The sequence below is a fragment of the Ammospiza nelsoni genome, chromosome 1, assembly GCF_027579445.1.
Source record: "Ammospiza nelsoni isolate bAmmNel1 chromosome 1, bAmmNel1.pri, whole genome shotgun sequence".
Classification (NCBI taxonomy): domain Eukaryota; kingdom Metazoa; phylum Chordata; class Aves; order Passeriformes; family Passerellidae; genus Ammospiza; species Ammospiza nelsoni.
The window spans coordinates 33,937,793-33,956,130 of NC_080633.1; positions in this window are offsets into that span (position 1 = coordinate 33,937,793).

Here is an 18,338-nt window from a genome sequence, read left to right on the forward strand (position 1 = left end):
GTTGAGTTGTGCAGAGGTTTCTCATCATTGTCTCCTTTCTTATACCAAACCAAATGGGTTTCAGGCTGTTATTTTGTGATTACTCTGTGTTAATAGTGCTGTCCTGAAAAAAAAAAAAACACAAACCACAAAATTCACAGTTGTGCTTGCTCCAATGCTTCTCACTCTGGCTGAAGAAAATACTCAGGTTAAACATAACCAGGTAGTGCTAGATTATGTAAAATTGAGATAATGATCAGTTATGATATCATCCTCTTATAGCCTTGTTTCTACTTCTTCGCTAGGAAAGAATAAAACTCGTACTTTGTTAATTAGTATTGTATTACTTGCAAATTAATCAGAGTAATTGCTATTAAATTGAATAAAACAAGTATGGTACCTGCAAAAAATCTATTAGTGTTGCAAGTGATTTTTATCAGTTCAGCAAAAATGGATTCTGCATTTGTGGTAATTCTTCTAGATTTATGGTGCAGTTCTCCTTAAAACTGTGTGACAGTTTCTTAGCAATAGATTATAGTACATTTAGGACTCAACATATGTTGTCGTAATGAAATGTAACTATAACTACATTTTTCCTTTAACTGCAAATTATCTTACGTGCTTACCTGAATTGGGTTCTTGCAGCATAAAAGATTGTACTCTTTTCCTATTCTAAGACCTTTCTCCAATATTCTCAGTATTCTTCTTGCCATTGGTGTCCCTCTCTGTTTAATATGTCTTCTCAAAATGCCACCTTTTATTCAACTCCTGAATTTAGCTGCTTGTGTTAAGACATGTCTACTCTGCTGACAGAGGTTTCTAAACTTGGGCTAGTAGCCAAGCCAGATGCCCCCAGATTTGTTTCTGAAGTGAAAAGTTGCTGCACAGACCTACTGCACCTTAGAAGCTGAAGTGCTGTATCATGGAAGTAGGGCTGTGAGGTTCCTGGAACAAAATGTCACCGTATCAAACAGAACCATGTTTTTCCCTCTAGGTTTTTGATGCTGTGACTCTACCAGCTCAAGGAGTTGTGCTTTGTTTTGCAGAGTGAATATCCAGACTAGCTCTTGCAGGGTTTACCAGACTGATGTATATTTTCACAAGCAGTTTCCACCTGACAGTGTTTTCCTATTCTCCTAACCTTTAGTTGTGACAACACTTGAGGGCATGCAGCAGTGGAGCCAAAAGTGTTTGGTAGTACCTTCATCTCAGCAGGACCAAGAAAGAGTTGCAGAGGCTTTGTACTTCATTCCTACTGCCTCTTGTTGGTGCAATCCCAGCCATCCCAGTTTGAGTAATACCACATCCTTTTGAAGTTTAAATAGAAAACTTCCATGTCCCAAAATGCCTGTCAGGAACTCCTGACATTCTGGACTCTGATTTCAAATAAATGATAGATGGTTTAAGTTTGAAAAACTAGTAAGTTATGCCAAGCAAAATCAAAACACTTGTCCCAAAAAAAAAATCCTGCAATTGTTCCAGTCTGATGCAAGTAGAAATGGTGCTCTTCTTCCTTGTAGAGTGCTGCAGCACTTTTTAATTTGGTGAGAGAATTGGATGTGATTCCCAGGGCTCCAGATGGCACCTGCCAGATGGAAGCTCATATTGTCTTAAGATGCTGGCGTTGATGGCATGGTGTTTGAGAATGCAATAACATTTTGTGATGGATTTTCTTACTAGACAAAGTAAGTGGTCAAGTACTTGCATGCATTGCAGTGTCTGCCAAAATATTTTGATCTGGTGAAAAGGTCACCCATAAGGGGATGGGATGGCAGAGTTTGGTTTCTTTTTTTTTCCTTGATTGAATGTGTAAATCCCTCATATTTGCTTAGACCAGAGAAGGCATCATTGGCTTCTATAGACAATTTCTCCTTCCCAGAAATGTTATCCAGATGCATTGTTCTGCACAGAGTTACAATTTGAAATGTGTACATAGTTTTGCTCCAGAATTTTTGTTGAAAAGCACTTTCAACAAAGTGCCTCAACAAAGGGCCTTGTTGCCTGATTTTCTATAAGCAGGATCAACAATCAGGAAATTCTGTCTTTATAAGGAAAATGGATGTTAAAGAAACTTAGAATCAAAGAATCATTTAGGTTGGAAAAGACCTTTAAGGTCATTGAGTCTAAACATTAACCCAGCACTGCCAAGTCCATTGCTAAATTATGTCCCTAAGTGTCAAAAATACACATCTTTTAAATACCTCTAGGGATGGTGAATCTACTACTTCCCATGGGCAGCCTGTTCCAATGACTGACAAGCCTTTCAGCAAAAAAAAATTTCCTAATATTCAATCTAAACCTCCTCTGGTGCAACTTGAGGCTATTTCCTCTCATCATTTAGCTTGTTTGGGGAGAGACTGACCTCAACCTAGCTACAGCCTTCTTTCAAGCAGCTGTAGAGAGTGACAAGACCTCTCTGAACCTCCTCTTCTCCAGGTGAGCAACCCCAGCTCCCTCAGACACTCCACATAGGACTCACTCTCCAGAGCCTTCCCCAGCTCTGTTGTCCTGCTCTGGACTCACTCCAGTACCTCGATATCTTTCTTGTCATGAGGGGCCCAAATCTGGACACAAGATTTGAAGTGCTGCCTCGCCAGTGCCCAGTACAGAGTGACAAATCACTGCCCTGGTCCTGCTGGCCACACTGTCCTTGATTCAAGCCAAGCTGCCATTGGCCTTCTTGACCACCTGGGCACACGCTGGGCCCACGTTCACCTGCTATCCCCTGGTCCTTTTCTGCTGGGCCACTTTTCAGCCACTCTGCCCCAGCCTGTAGCACTGGATGGGATTGTTGTGACCCAAATGCAGGACCCAACATTTTGCCCTGTTGAACCTCAGTCTGTGGGCCTTGGCCCATCAATCCAGCTTGTCCAGATAACCCCGCAGAGCCTTCCTACCCTCCTGCAGTTCAACACTCCTGCTTGCCTCAGTGTTGTCCATGAACAGACTGAGGAGGTGCTCAATCCCTTCATCTGCATCATCAATAAAGATCTAGAACAGGACTGGTCCCAGTGCTGTGCCCTTTGGAACCCCATGTGACTTACCAACAACTGGACATAGCACCATTAATCACCACTCTCTGGGATTAGCCCTCCAACCAGTTTTTTACCCAGTGAACAGTGCACCTGTTCAAGCCAAGAGCAGCTGGTTTCTCCAGGAGAATGCTGTGAGAAGAGTGTCAAAGACTTTCTGAAGTGCAGATGACACAAACCAAAGCCTTTCCTTCTTCACTAAGTGGGTCACAAGGTCACAGGAGATCAGGTTGGTCAACCCATGTTGGCTGGGCCCAATCCCCTGGCTATCCTGCACCTGCTGGCACTCAAGATGAGCTGCTCACTAACCTTCCCCAACACCAAGGTTACACTGACAATCCTGTAGTTCCCCAAATCCTTCCAGCCCCTCATACAGATGCATGTCACATTTGCTGACTCCAGTCAACTCAAACATCCCTGGTTAGCAGGGGCTGCTGCTAAATGATGGGTAGTGGCTTCTGAGCATTTTCATCAGCTCCCTCTGTACCCTTGGATGGATCTCATCTGGCCCCGCAGACTTGTGTTTGTCTAAGTGGCGTAGCAGGTTGATGACCATCTCCCCTTGGATTATGGGAGCTTCATTCTGCCACCTGTCCCTGTCTGCCAGCTCAAGGGGCCAGATTCTCCAAGAAAACTGGACTTCAGCAAAGAAGGCATTAAGCATCACAGACTGAGCTCTAGCCAAAGCTATCCGGTTTTCCCCACTGGTTCACGTTTTGCATGTGGGGACAGCCTGCTCCTCTGCCTTTAACATTTCCCTGTTGAAGAATTATCAGCCTTCCTGGACCCCTTTGCCCCTCAGGACTGTCTTCCAAGGGACAATGTTAATCAGTCTCCTAAACAGCCTGCCCTCCAGAAGTCCAAGGTGCAGCTCTGCTGACCCTCTTCCTTACTTGTCTGGGAATTAAAAACTCTATCAGTGATCACTGTATCACAAGATAGGATTTGGGGACTGAATGCAATGTAATATCACACAACTATAAGTGAAGCACCATCACCCATCCAAAGCAAAGATGATTTATGTCTCTTTGGATGGAAGATGAGCAAATTACCTTATTCTCAGCTTGAAGGTATTTAAATTCTAGAACTGAGAATATTTTTTCACACATTAAAAGGCACACATCTGCTCTAGAAAATCATTATGAAAAGAAGATGGTGGCAGGGTTTTTTCTTCTCAATCATTTTTGGATTAAATTATTCAATCGAGAGTACTCTCTTTTTTTAAGAAAGTCATTATTTATTACATTCTTCTAGAGCCCACCTTTCCCTTTCTGTGTCCATCTCTGCCCGTGTGCTGGATGGGCCTGGGATGTACAAAGCAGAGATGCTGTCCTGGATGGACCCTTCACTTCTACATCAGAGTTTGTCATGCATAATGTTGGTCTTAACATTACATAACTATTCTATTTTATTAATAGAATCATAGAATGGCCTGGGTTGGAAACTTTAACATCACCTAGTTTCAATTCTCCCACTGTAGACAGGGGAATTTGTCTTCCTTTCACTAGATCAAGTTGCTCAGAGTTCCATCCAGCCTGGTCTTAAATGCCTCCAGGGCTGGAGCATCCACAACTTTTTGAAGTTCTATTCCAGTGCCTCACCACCCTCACAGTAAAGATTTTCTTCTGTTCTATTCTCTTCCCAGAACTCACCATTAGTTGAATAAAAATTACATCTTTATTTGCATGACATGCCAGGGATTTATCAGCTACAAAAACCACTTTCAAGAAGACAAATCAAAAGGTTGCAAGAGGAAACAGAATTTGATTTTGCTGAAACTGTTTCAGAGTTGATGCTCACAAGTATTAAAACAATGTGCATGTGTGGTCAGGCAGGCTTGTAGCATTTCAGAAACCTCTTGCATTTGTTGCAGGGAGTGTTTATATTGCTGGTGTTAATTAACACTAATGTGTCTAGTCTGAGTTTACTTGTTGCATTACTACTCGAATGCAACACTTCACTGATTGCTGCTTAATTCCATATTGTTGACAGATCAACAAAGCATTTTGATCCCAATTTGGTTTACAGGTCTGTGGACTGAGCAGGTTTTCCCTGCAATATTCAGGAAAAATAAGCGTTTAAAAAAGCTCAGCTAAGGATCACTTAAGAGTACTGTATAGAAGGCAGATATTGAGAGACTGATAAAAAATCACTCTGGTAATGTTGTTAATATGCTTGAAATGCAGAAAGACTGTTGATCTCTCCCCTAATAAGGCTTATTTCTTGAGTGGTCTTCAGAGAAAAAGGAAAAGTCACTGTGTTTGTTGTTGGAGATGTTGCTGTAGGCTGCAGAAGCCCCAGCTGGGCTCCCATCTGAAATTAGAAAATTTTTGTGCTTGTTTGAACAAACTGTTCTTTTAGGCACAACACTGTTATTCACATTCAAAACAACAGTTGAAAATGCTCCTGTCTCTGCCCACTCCTGGAACAAAATGAGCAAAATCACCTCTCAGAAATCACTAGGGGAAAAAGTATCTACACACAACTACCCACATCTATATCTATCTATATATCTGTATCTATATTTATATATCTCTATCTACCTACGTGTCTATATCTGTGTATATAGATATATGAATATATAGATATATGTAAATATAGATATATCTATATATATATATATATACCCATCTGCAAATAAGCCCTGACATTACAGCAGTGCTGGTCAGTCCAGTTGAAGGTGTGTGCTGAGGACACCAGTTCAATACACCAGCACTGAAGCCAAGGCAGAGGGAGACAAGCTGGATGGAACTGCAGCAGCAATGTTATTGCAGGAGAGGAACAAAATTAAAATCAGGAAACAGGAGAAGCCATGAAAGGACACTTTGCTGATTCATGCTATATCCTGAACTGGTTCTCAGGGAAACGGCATGATCTTCTCCACCATTTTTGCAGGTATTGAATCAGTTTTGCACATAGAGTTGCACACCTGTTCTACATCACCACAGGAAAGGAGCTGTTACAGAAAATTGGGTAGGGTCTAATGATTCTACCAGACCATACTGTAATGCAAGACTTTGTGTTCAGTGGATTGTTTACCATCATTTGAAATTATTGACCTGGAACCAAAAAACCCTGCAAAAAAGCATGACTTAATGTTTCAGAAAAGCTGAAATCACAGATAGATAAAGGAATCTTCTTTGTGTAACAAAGAAATTATAGTTTTATTAATTAATTTTTAGTCATATGAACAGAGTTGCAGTTTGAATTTTCAGTTAATTTTCATTTATTTGATTAATTGAAAAAAGAGAAAACCAGACACAGACATACACCTGTAAAACTAGAAAGGAGAAATTTTTCACGAGCGCAAGGAAGGCAATCACCCTATATGCTGGATCTTTAAAATGATACTCCAACAGTTGTACTAAACCACATATCCTGTGCAGGTAGTAAAATCAGAGATTCAAGGGAGAAACAGCATCTCACATGGTTGTTACAGACATTCTGCAGTTGTTGCAGGAACACCACTGTCTGTTACTGGGCAGCATTTCTGATTATTCTCTAGGATTCCACCTACTGCAGCTGATTAATCTGCAGTTTTGGATGCTGTTGCTAAATATTTCTTGATTTTGACAAGTCACAGCACGGTCAATTTTCTAGTAAACGCATTTCTCTGAATTCAGGATTTTATATTTGGCAACTCCCCCATTTCTCTCACTGCAGTGCAAAATCCAGCAAAGAAATAGGTCAGTGCAACTCTCTGGATGAGGAAATTTAAGGCAAGAGATGTGACAAAGATACATCTGAGATGGATGTAAAGGTGGACAAACAGTACTTGCTTCCTTAAGAAATTAGGAATTACAAATTTTAATTTTCAATATAATTCTCAGTGATGTTGGCCCTAATAGACTAAGTTGCAAATTTTCAAGTATTCCATAAATGACGATAGAAAGTCAGATCTTCTTTTCCTTTAATGACAACAAAAAGCTATTTTAAACTAGGTAACTACAGTTAAACACAAATGAAACAGGAAAATACTGAGAAATACATAAAAGCAGTTCTCAGCTACAGAGAACAGTAACACTTACTACTACAATACTGATTTGTATTGTCTTCTGCTGTCCCATAGGCAATAACGATTTCTCTTCAGCGTGCACATGCTATGGTCAGCAAGCTAAAAATATCTTTCCTTTTTGTGGACAATCTGTTTCAAAAGAAGCCAAGAGAATATCACCAATCAAGACAAATACAGTTATGGAGGCTACTGTACAGGAGCCAGTATGTTCCCACAAGTTGGACAACAGAAGGCTGCTAAATGCTTTTTATTCTTCCACTCTCTGCAATTGAAAGGCTGCTTGAATTTCTTTACCGCACCTTTTAAATTACCAATCAAAAGTCAGGCAATGAATTGTGACTTTGGTTTTCCCAGAACCACCAAATGCTCTTTGTACTAAATGAATTGGGAAGGTGAAGAACTGAAAACCTATTTACTCCTTCAATCACCAAGCACCATCAGAAGCCTGGACAGGACACAGCGTTTCCGTTGAACAAAAGCCAGGTGAAGCCGTGTGCAGGCAGCACGCTTCCAGCCACCTGGAAATGCTTGTGTCCTGACAGTGTCAATAACCACTGCATTAATGACCCAGGTGGAGGTGCTTAGAACTTCTGCTTTTATGGAATAATACCTGACAGTTCTTAGATAAATAGCAGAATTCATGTGCTTCCCATTGAAATTCTGCTGTTTCTCTAAACTGTTACAGATGTACAGGTGGCGTGTCTCAGAATTCTGCATGTCACTGCTTAGAAAATATATGCTCTATCTTTTTTTAAACGGGTTGTTGACTTACAGCTGATTTTACCCTTTCAGGGGCAATGGAGAACACAATTTATAGGTTTAAACATTTGGTTATATAACCAAATTCATTTAAACATGTGGTTATATATAAGACATAATTTGAACATCTCGGGTGTTGCTGCTTTTATTTGGACTCCCGTGGCTGAACCACCCAAGTGCCAAGGGTGGCAGTGGTGGTGACTCAGTAGATGGCACTCCAGCCTGGCAGTCACGTTGCTGGCGGCACCCAGCGCTGTCGGTGCCCAGCAGGTGGAGCGGCCGTGCCGTGGGGAGATGATGGGGAGCCACAGGGCACCTCCGGGAACACCCGGCTGGCACGGTGCGAACGGGGATGTGGTGTTCCAGGGAGTCAGTCATCCTTGTGCCACCCTGCTGTGGACTCTTGCATGCGTTTCATGGCTAAAGGGACCCTAAGCTGCTGTGTTCAAACAGCAGATTGTCTGTTCCTCCCCTCTCAAAAAGGTGCTGCTGGAGGGTGATGTTTGGGTTTCCCCACATAACTGCAAAGAATTCATAGCCTGTGTGCTATTCTGCAGTGAAATACCTTCTCTCTGCTCTATGTATTTTACAGCTCTGTGTATTTTACAGCCTATCAGAATAGTAAGGATTGGGCTCAAACTAACAATGTACCCCTTTTTCCATGTGCAGTGCTCCAGACTAAATTTGCTGCTAACGTTCTGGGTGCTATATTCAAAATACGTGCACCATCTTTCTGACAGATACTAACACTGAACTGTTCTTCACCATATTGGCCCTTTTCTTGGTGCATGACTTCAAAGAGCTGGAAGATGGGGTTTTGAACAACGTGGTCTAATGGAAAGTGTCCTTGCCCATGGCAGGGGGTGTGAATTAGGTGCTTCTTAAGGTCCCTTCCAGACCAAACCATTCTGTGTTTCTATGATTCTATGCCATTCTGACATGACATATGGAGAAGGGGGACCATGAAAGCACCTGTTTTTGTATAGCCATCTTCTTGTGAAGATCCACTAGGATGTGCTAGTCCCAGGAATGGAATGGCAAGCAGTGGCCAAAGAATTTCAGAGATGAATGGTGACTTCCCTCAAGATGGTTCCATGTATTGACATCTCGTCCAGGAATCGAATTACACTCATTGCTTTCTAGTGACTGATCTATTTGCTGCCAGTAGATCAGCAGCCAGAGCTCCTGTCATGAAGATTAGTGCCTCCATTAAGAGGATGTTGTGATCATTTAGAGGGAAGTAAGTGAACCAGGGGAATAAAGATAGTAACATAAGTCTTCGATATTAACGGCTTAAGTATGGGTCAAGGACTGAATAATGAGATTTTGGTTTTCTTTATCTCATGGCAGATACGCAAGACCCAAGCTGAAGTTTGTAAATGCATTTTTAGGATGAATGACAAATCTTAAACTTGAATTCAATAGATATGTAAAATGACATGGATTAGAATTTTAAATCCCTTTATCAAAGACATTGTAAAGGATTATTTTAAACTACCAACAATTCTGCTGAAAAATAACAACTTCTCAAGCTGATTTCGGGGGAATCATGATTGCCCTCCTGCTTGTGATTTCATGGCTGCATGTCACAGTGGTGATGGTGTGATGTCCTAAATATATGACTTACTATTTGCTTCATTGGCTTACAAATGGCCTCATTGAACATTTGGGCAGCAGGCAGGAGTTGTTTAACTTCATGCAGGACAGGTGTGGAGTGGCAGATATGGAGGAATGCAGACCAGCTGTACACAGTGATGTGCAGTATGCCTGCTGTGCATATGTGCGAGAGCAACAGAAGAATCAGAACAAATGGTGATAAACAGACATTTGGGACATATCTCAACAGCTGGAAGTGCAAAATGTGAATATCTCAAATTGGTAAAAAGACCATGCATTGATAAATCACTATATTTCCAAGAAAGCTGTAGTACTAAAGCAGCCCTTGAGGCAGCACAGCACCCACAGAAACATTCCTGCTCCTTTGCAGTAACACCACTCACACCCTACAACATGTAAGCACTGGACTAGACTCAGAGCTGACCTGCCAATGCAAGGCTGAGGATGCAGCAAAGCACCTGAAGAGGAATAGTGAAAATAAATGAGAGCACTTTACCCATACAGATAGAATGACTGCATATACACTGGGGGTGTTATGTGATCAAAAAAGACACAGAGCATTTTTTTCCACAGCTGCAAGAAATCTATAACACCAATGCCATCACAGGCCTGATTCCTAATCCTTCACTCTTTCCCATGATGGATATAAACTTCTCTCAAAATAAGCAATGCTGTATTTTTTAAAAAGACATAAATCTATTTGACAGTGCTTTGAGAAAGCAAAATTAAAGTTTAAGGCAATACTAAAGCTTGAATTAGCAGAGGATGATGTATGTACCTAAAGATATCAGCACTGAAATAGTAGTATTTCAAAGACAGTTCCAATCTTAAGAGATACTCTAAGTGAAGAAATGAGGTTCAAAAATATTTGAACCAAAACTGAGGTTCAAACCTCCTTCTCTTGCTTATCACCCTTCGTATTCCTTGCCACCTGAAGCTGCTCATTTAGAACAGCTACAGACAGCCCACTGCTTGTGTCTGTTTTGAATAAGCACAAAACCAGGTCCAACTTCATCTTTCTGTGTCTGACCCCGCCACATGTCATTATTAAGACAATTTGGCAGGGTCTCACTTGAAATTTGCATGCCTCTTTCCTGTACTTAGTGAGAAATTAATTCTGTAGTTGCTAAGGCTGGTTTGAGTGGAGGTCAGTATATCAAGGCCTGGACATTGCAGATGTGAATGAAAACATGCACAGGTAAAGAAGAGTTGATTATGTAGCCCCTTCAAATCTCAGTTCTCCCTCTTCCCCAGATATTACTCAATGTTTCTGTAATCAGAATATAATGGCCGTAACAGCAACAGCAAGCCCAACTACCAGGCTCTCCATTCACACAGGCAAAATGCTTCTTTATTATTTCCTTTTGGTTTGGCTTAGTAATACAAAAACTTTGAAAATTTTTCTTTGTTTTTTTTTCTTTTAAAAGAAATAAATAATTGCAAAAGTGCTTCTGGTTTCTTGCTTAACTGTGCTAATGAAGTGAGAACACAGCACAGTAGAGTATGGAAATAATTACATGAAATCACAGCAAGTGCATAGTAGAGTCCCACATCCCAAACTGAGATGAGAGAGGAGGCATTATAAATCTCCCTAGGAGTATTGTAATGTCAACAAATCTGAAGGTCAGACCAATCAGTTTTGTAAAAATTTAAATAAGGAATTCTTACCACTGTTCCCACACTGTTATTATCCAACATTGGTAATTTACAAGGTAATCAGAAAACAAACCCAAACGTTTTAAAATTTGGAGTCAGAAAGAGGAAATCAGGACACAGGTGGAAACTAGAGACAATCAAATTCCTAAAGCCATGGCTAATTAAATAACACATTTCAGACAGATCTTGGCATTAGCTCTTTTTGGCCACATAATATAATTTAAAAACCTCACACGAGGACATTAAGGGCAGACAAAGCAATGATCTACATCACAGGACTTGTCTACACAGGAAAGAGCTAAGAATAACCACTGCAGAGTATCTGTTCTGCAACAGTTTTCCATGGGGACAATTTATTTGTTTTTTGCATTAAGTATGCATTTAGCTGACCATGAGAAGTGAGCTGTGTTAAAAGCAAACAGAAGCATCCATCATGGAAAATAAGAGCATCTTCTTTAGGAACTGGTACACCACAGCTGCTGGGCTCTCAGTTCTGCACTTCAGATCGTTTCCCAGTAACCACCTTACACAGATCAAGCCAAAGTGCACTACTCCTTCACTGTAAATGTACAAAATGAAGGAAATGGAACAACAGACCACATGGATTCATGATGAGGTAATAGTCAGAGGTTTCTTGTGGTGCTGAGCTACTGCTGCAACTCATACATGTAGTCTCACAAAGCCCAGGCTGCCAAGTGCAAAGAAGCAACAACAGTCCAGCACCACTTACACCCTACAACACGCTTCTTTGGCTGTAAATGACATTGCAGGTGTTTCTCAGACAATCAAGAAGCTGTTGCAAATATACTAGTGCATACAGTGCCATTCATATTGTAAGTTTAAATATTACACAGATGTGACTGCTTATTCCATGTACATTTTAGACTGAGTCTGAAAAAAGTATTAGCTTTTCTTCACTGTAATAACTTTAAGAAAATGGATACAGTATTCTGAAAGGAACAGAATATGTGGGAAACAGGGAGGGCAAAACCGGTCTATGTGGCTGTGCCAGGCAGCAAGAGGCATCTGATGCATGTGACTATTAAAAGAACTAAGGAAAACATCCTAAAATACAAGAGGTGATTCTGAACAACTGTGGAAGGGGCTAGCAGTGGGCCTGTTAGCTAAAGGAGCGAGAAGTAAGAAGAAGAAGAAGCTGATAAGGAGCTTTCTCCAAGGCCGTAACCAAGGAGATTGAGAGAAGGAAGATAAGAGCATTCTGCAGCTGGATGAAGCATTTTTAGAAAGTTAGGTGGAGTCAGAGTAACTTTTCACCAATGGCATGGTATTGAATTATTGTGGCCAATAGCTAAGGTAGAGGAAGGGTAAACAACTGGAAAGTGTATAAAAGATCAGCCATTTTCATTAATAAACTGTTGCCAAGTGTTACCAACTGAGACTGCTTGTGGTCTCTGCTTTATGTCGTGACCGCCTCGACTGCGACAAACAACTGATAGTTTTTGCTTGCCCATCTCCTTTGCTGAACAAAAGAGTTGGTTCAGTAGATTTCAACCACACGTACTTGTAAAATTTATTAGCAACTATGAGGTTTTGATACAACTGAAAGTGACGGCCTCAGCCATTGACATGTTAAATGCTGGAGGTACAGGTTGCCTATGGGAATCTTATCACCACATGAGAGTAGTCTCAGTCTAACTATGCCTAAAATAATCAAGCCTTGTTGAAGAGTTCACTAAATCAGCATTTGGAGGCCATATGCTTATGCCTGGGCTGAAGAGACTAAGTTGCACTGAGGTAATGTAGCTTTAAATCGACTTACTACATTAATACTAGGAATTGTACCAGTGTATTTATTCTGGAAAAAAAAATTCACCCTAAATGGCTCCTACACCAGCACAGACCCTGCAAGTAACCAGGCTATGCAGGCAAGGCAGGGCCAATGGCAGGAGGAGTCAACCACAGGAGCAAGCTCCCATTGCTCCTCAGCCTGGTGAGATCCATCCACAGGCAGCGCCTCAGAGCACTGGGAAAGCAAGGTGACAGCCTTTAGCTTCAACCTCTCTTGTTTCCTGCTAAATGAGCTTGTATGATGTGGCATTTACATGAACCAACAGCAGAGTCACCAAAGCTCAGCAGGCGCACAGCAAATTGTTCAGCTGCCACATCTTCAGCAGAGGGGTAAGCCCTGAGACTTTGCTGTCAATGTACCAATGGGAGAGGCTTGTTCTGGGTGTGACCAGGATGTTAGGATGTCTTTGGATGTTAGGAAAAGGGGTCCATTCCCCAGTACCCTCACCACTATCAGTAATGCCAGACCCTGTAAACCTTGTTTCCAAGCCTGCTTCTCCTAATTGCATCTCTGCTGTTCTGGATCTTCTCACTCCATTGGTAGCCACGTGGCTGCAGCTTGTCTTAAAACATTCGCCACTAACTTGACCCCTCCCATCCGTGCTCATCTCAGACAAAAACCATCAATCCAAACACCTTCCAAAATTACTAATTCCTCCCAGCCTCTTTATTGTCACACCTGGTTCCCACTGTTGGTACTCCAACTTCTATCTGCCCAAAGGGAACAAAAAGTTACCTCATCAAGCCATTGAAGACATTGTCTAGAAGTCAACTGCAGCAGTCTTGCTCACCTCACCAGGTGAGACCCACCCGAACCTCAGGTTTGGGGTCCCATCAGCAGAAGAAGCAAGTTTCCAAGCATTCAGGAGTGTGGTGAGAACTCTGGGGTAATTTACCAGAGGAAAGAGATGCTCATTTGGAAATACACATGTGCAAGGTGCTTAAAGCAGGGCTCCATCTAAAGTTTATGAAGAATGGCTAAATTTTTATTTTCTTTTTTCCAGATGTGGGATAAATGGCACATGACGGTTTATTGCTGGTTTCTTCTTGTCAAAAGAAAAACCAGAAAGGTTTCTACCAAGTGAGAGTATTTGGACTGAAAATATCACAAGCTTCTTCTAATTCTATCTCTTTTTATGAATGTATCAGGACAACAGCAGGCAGTACACAGTAATCCACACAGGCACTGCCTTTCATATGACATGCACATTTTCTGTGATAACCAAATGGCGGCTCATGGCCAAGCCTCTGGAAACTTAAGGAAAAAGCTACCATTTTATAGCCAGTCTCATCCAGACATCTCCCACTGGAGGTACAGACTTGCCATTGGCTGCTGCTCTGGACCCTGGGGGCACAGGTGTTTTCAGAGGACAAATTAAATCCTGGGCAATCTGAGCTGTCTGAAGGAGATGTTTGAATCTACCTTGACTGCAAACATCGCAGTATGCTATATAAGCAGGGAAAATAGGGCAGCCAGCTGTTTGGCTTTTGTGCCTTGCATCCCATTAGAAAGATACAAATAGAAAGGGAAGATGGAAAAGATGGGGAAAACCCACTTATCTGGAGTCCCCTTCAAGAACAAGATTGTTCTGGTCTCACATTCTGCAAGAAACCAGCACAGAATAAATAAACTGCAGATTGAAAACCAATGTATAAGGCTCTTCCAGTCAACCACTGCTTTACACTATTACACTGCTTTACACTCTGAAATAGTCATAAATATCAAGGCAAATTTTAGGGCTGTATCTTTTGTTACTTTAGAATTTGCCCTGGATGTTGATTTTAGTTGGTCAGTCTGGTGTATTCATGCAAAATAAACAGTGTCTCTATGCAATTTTATTTAACTTGACTTTGAGAAACAAAACCAAGCGGAACAAAAATTGCCTAGAAAGAAAGGGAGGATAAAATAACAACCTTGTAATAAGAAAATTTAGGGGAGAAAAAGGAAAAAAAAATATTACTTTGCTTCTATCAAACATGTAAAGGAGGAGTCCTTTCAAAAATATTCATGTTTCTTTCCTCCTTGTTTATTTTTTTCCTGCAGAGTATCATGCAAGTCCAGCAGGCTGACTAGACAGTGTTATGCAAAAACAAGTGTGTGGCAACGAACCATAGCTCTTTTCTGATGGTTTTCAGTTTTTAATAAGGCTCTTGGCTGCAGCTCAAGTTGAAAAGATGGCAAAGGAATTTCATTAATAATCCTTTTCTTGTCAGTTGATAATTTTCTTCTTCTTCACACTAAAACCATCAAGGCCTTCCATTTGACCTTGTCTGCAGATCAGATATAGTATGGAAAACTGGAATTATTGGAAAAAAAGGGAAAAAAATCCCCAAAACAAAATAAGCAGTCCTTTTTCATATTACATGCAAATCCAAATAATCCTCTCCCTCCCACAGTCTGACCCAATTTTGCCTGGGCAGACTTTGTGCTTGTAAGCTGGGCACTTTTGAAACAGCAATTTAGCAGATACTACTGAATGTGAGAGCACAGCATTTGCAAAACCAAGTCTAAAGCTACTGCACTCATTGCATGAAAATGTCCAGGGTCCTGGCAACTTGCCTGTTCTAATCAAAAGTCCTCCTTAGCCATGGTCACCTAAATGGACAAGCTAAAGCCAAGAGTTTCATTCTTTCAGCAGTTTTAGATAGGAGAACATTTGCCCAAGCCACATGAGGGGAACATCCTATTTGCAGGTAGGAGTATTTAAATATGTTCATCTGCTTATTGCCCTATATACTTGGAAAATGGACACAAATCAGTAGCAAGACATTGGAAAAAAAATGTGTTGATTTCATGCTTTTTTGCAAATAAGCTACAAAGAAATCCCTCCTTCCCAAACACAACACCATAGTTGAGGGACAACTGCTGTTTTTCACCTCAGATCACAAAGCAGTAAGGGGAAATATTCACAGATTTCCTTCTTTTGTTCATCTCACTCTTTTTTCAATCCTTACACATTCCATAAGATGAAAACACTGAGCATCTTTATCAAGCATTTTTCAGAACTGCAATCATTGACACAACTCTTCTCATTTTTTATTAATGCTTTCTAAGAGTAATGCCTAAGAATCCCTCTGTAGCCTACAGCTGCATGATTTCTTCCTCTTCAGCCATGACAAGGAAAATATGGGAAAGTCTTAGAAATAATGTTTTAATTTGTCTTCATAATATCCCACATTTCCTTCTTCTTTAACTCGAATTATTTAGTTTGAAGCAGTGTACTTTGCAAATTTAAGAATCCTTCTTTTTACCTGGAATTTTTTCATTACGCGATCAAGCAGTCAGGATCCAACATTCTCTGAATGCAGAAATGTATTCAACTTGAATGAAATAATTGAGGGATTATAAACATGGGGTAACAAAACCAGCATTGTAATCACTCTGTGACTTAGGCTAGGTCTATGTTAGCAAGCAGCAGGATTCCAACAGGAAAAGCTCTGCAGTGCAAACCAGCTATGTGAAGGATGTAACCTTCTCCCTCTGGAAGACTGGTTTCAGACTGGCTCCATCAGGGGCTAGAATGCAGCTTTTTTTAATGTTTCAGGTGGAACATTTCTTACTGTGTATTTTGGGGCTGTTCTACAAAATGAACCAAAGAGCACGAAAGGAGGGCAACCAGAGATTAGCTTCAAAAAATACATACCTCACCTAAAACAAAATATCAGTGTAGATGAATGCACACTTAAGTTTACCCTTATGAACAAATGGATGGTCATATCTGTGGCAGATTTAATCTGAAATAAACTGATGGAAAGACAGCAGAATAAAATCTTCTTTCTGTAGAAATTTTAAGAAAGAGCTGTTATGGAATAAAGTTCCCTTGTCTATTTTTTGTTGAAACAAGGAAAAATACTTTACATAGATTTGATAACTCCCTGAGGAACAATTAGTTTATCAAAGCATTGAAGTCAAGTTCTTGGTCAAAAGAATAAAGTCCCCTGAGACCAGCAGGTCAGCAATGCCAGCAGCAGGCCCCACCACCCATTCCAGCACTACAGCTGCACCCTGAGAAACACCTGGGCATCATGTCGGGGCACAATGCCACTGGCAAAAATACCATGAGGACTTCACAGAAAATGGACAGGAATTTCCTTGATGCAAATTTTCATCTGTCAACAGAACTAAATTGCCAACACCCATTTTCTAAAACTCCCCCTTGCCCTGATTTCTATCCCTTTCCTCAGGAAATCAATCTCCTTTTTCCAGTCCTTTCATCTTTTTCTCCTTCATATATCCTGGGGTTTTTTTCCCTAGGATGTTGTACTTTTTATTTATTTATTTATAATATTGAAGTTTGGTCCTTCTGAATCTTTCACCAGACAGTTTTATATAGATCAAAGCTGAGAGCCTGTTTTGCTGGCAAAAGCAATGAGGAAGAGCAGTTGCAGTATGCAGCCCTCATCATCCATGAAAAAACAGAGAGAAAAACATAAAATAAGAAACATCATGAAGGTGACTTAGAGTAGGAAAATGTTGTCCATGCTAACAAAAACTGGGTACATTGACCAAACTAGGTTATGGAAAGAGAAGCCCTCCCCATGAGGAAATCCATCAAGAAGGGCTTGAATAGACCTTCCACTACAGAACCAGAAAATGTGAATGTTATGATGATTGGCATCTGGTCCTAGTGATGTAAGCTTTCCTATAAAAATGGGAAGGAAGAAAAATTCTGTAGGGGCTCTTCATTCTACTGCATCATTCACATCTTCATTCACAGTCATCTGAGTAAGGTCTTTCATTTTCCATTCTTTCCTGGGATATATCTGCACATCATAGCCTTATGAAAGGTGATTATTCAGTACAGCACTGAAGTGAGGCAGAACAAAAATATGTCTGGAAAATGAATGAAGAATTGAAATCCTACAAATAAGCAGTTTGGAAGTTTGAACAGGCCTTCTCCAAAACAAAAAACTGTTCCCTGTCATAATTGTTCTCTATTCCATTAAGAAATTTGCCTGTATAGTCCCTTTTTGCTAAATTTAACTATAGCTAATTATGACTTTTTTTTGGTGGCAAAATTGTGTGGCTGACAGGTAGCACTATTTCACATTTATGCACAGATAACCAAGGTTTATAAATCTCACTGATATTAGTTTTTGAATGCTAGAATGTAAGAAAAAAATTTGATTTCTGAAAATGAGTTTATACTGGCAATCACAGAGAGAGCTATTTAATTGTGTTCGTCTCATTCTTTCATTTCAGCCTTTTCCCATTCTGGCCATCCTTTGTGAATCCTTTCTTGGACAGAGTGGTTGCTCAGAGTAACATCTGACAGCAATGGCAAAAAAGGTGATGTTCATTCAGCCTTTAGGTGTTTTCACCATCCTACCAAAAAATTTGCCACTACAGGACAAGTGACAATTGGAGCCTTGTGTACACCCACATGGGGTGGAAAAGAGTGATGCAGACACTTCATGCAACATCCCTGCAATTCTCTGTTCCAGTAGTCGATCACCTTGATTCCTACCTG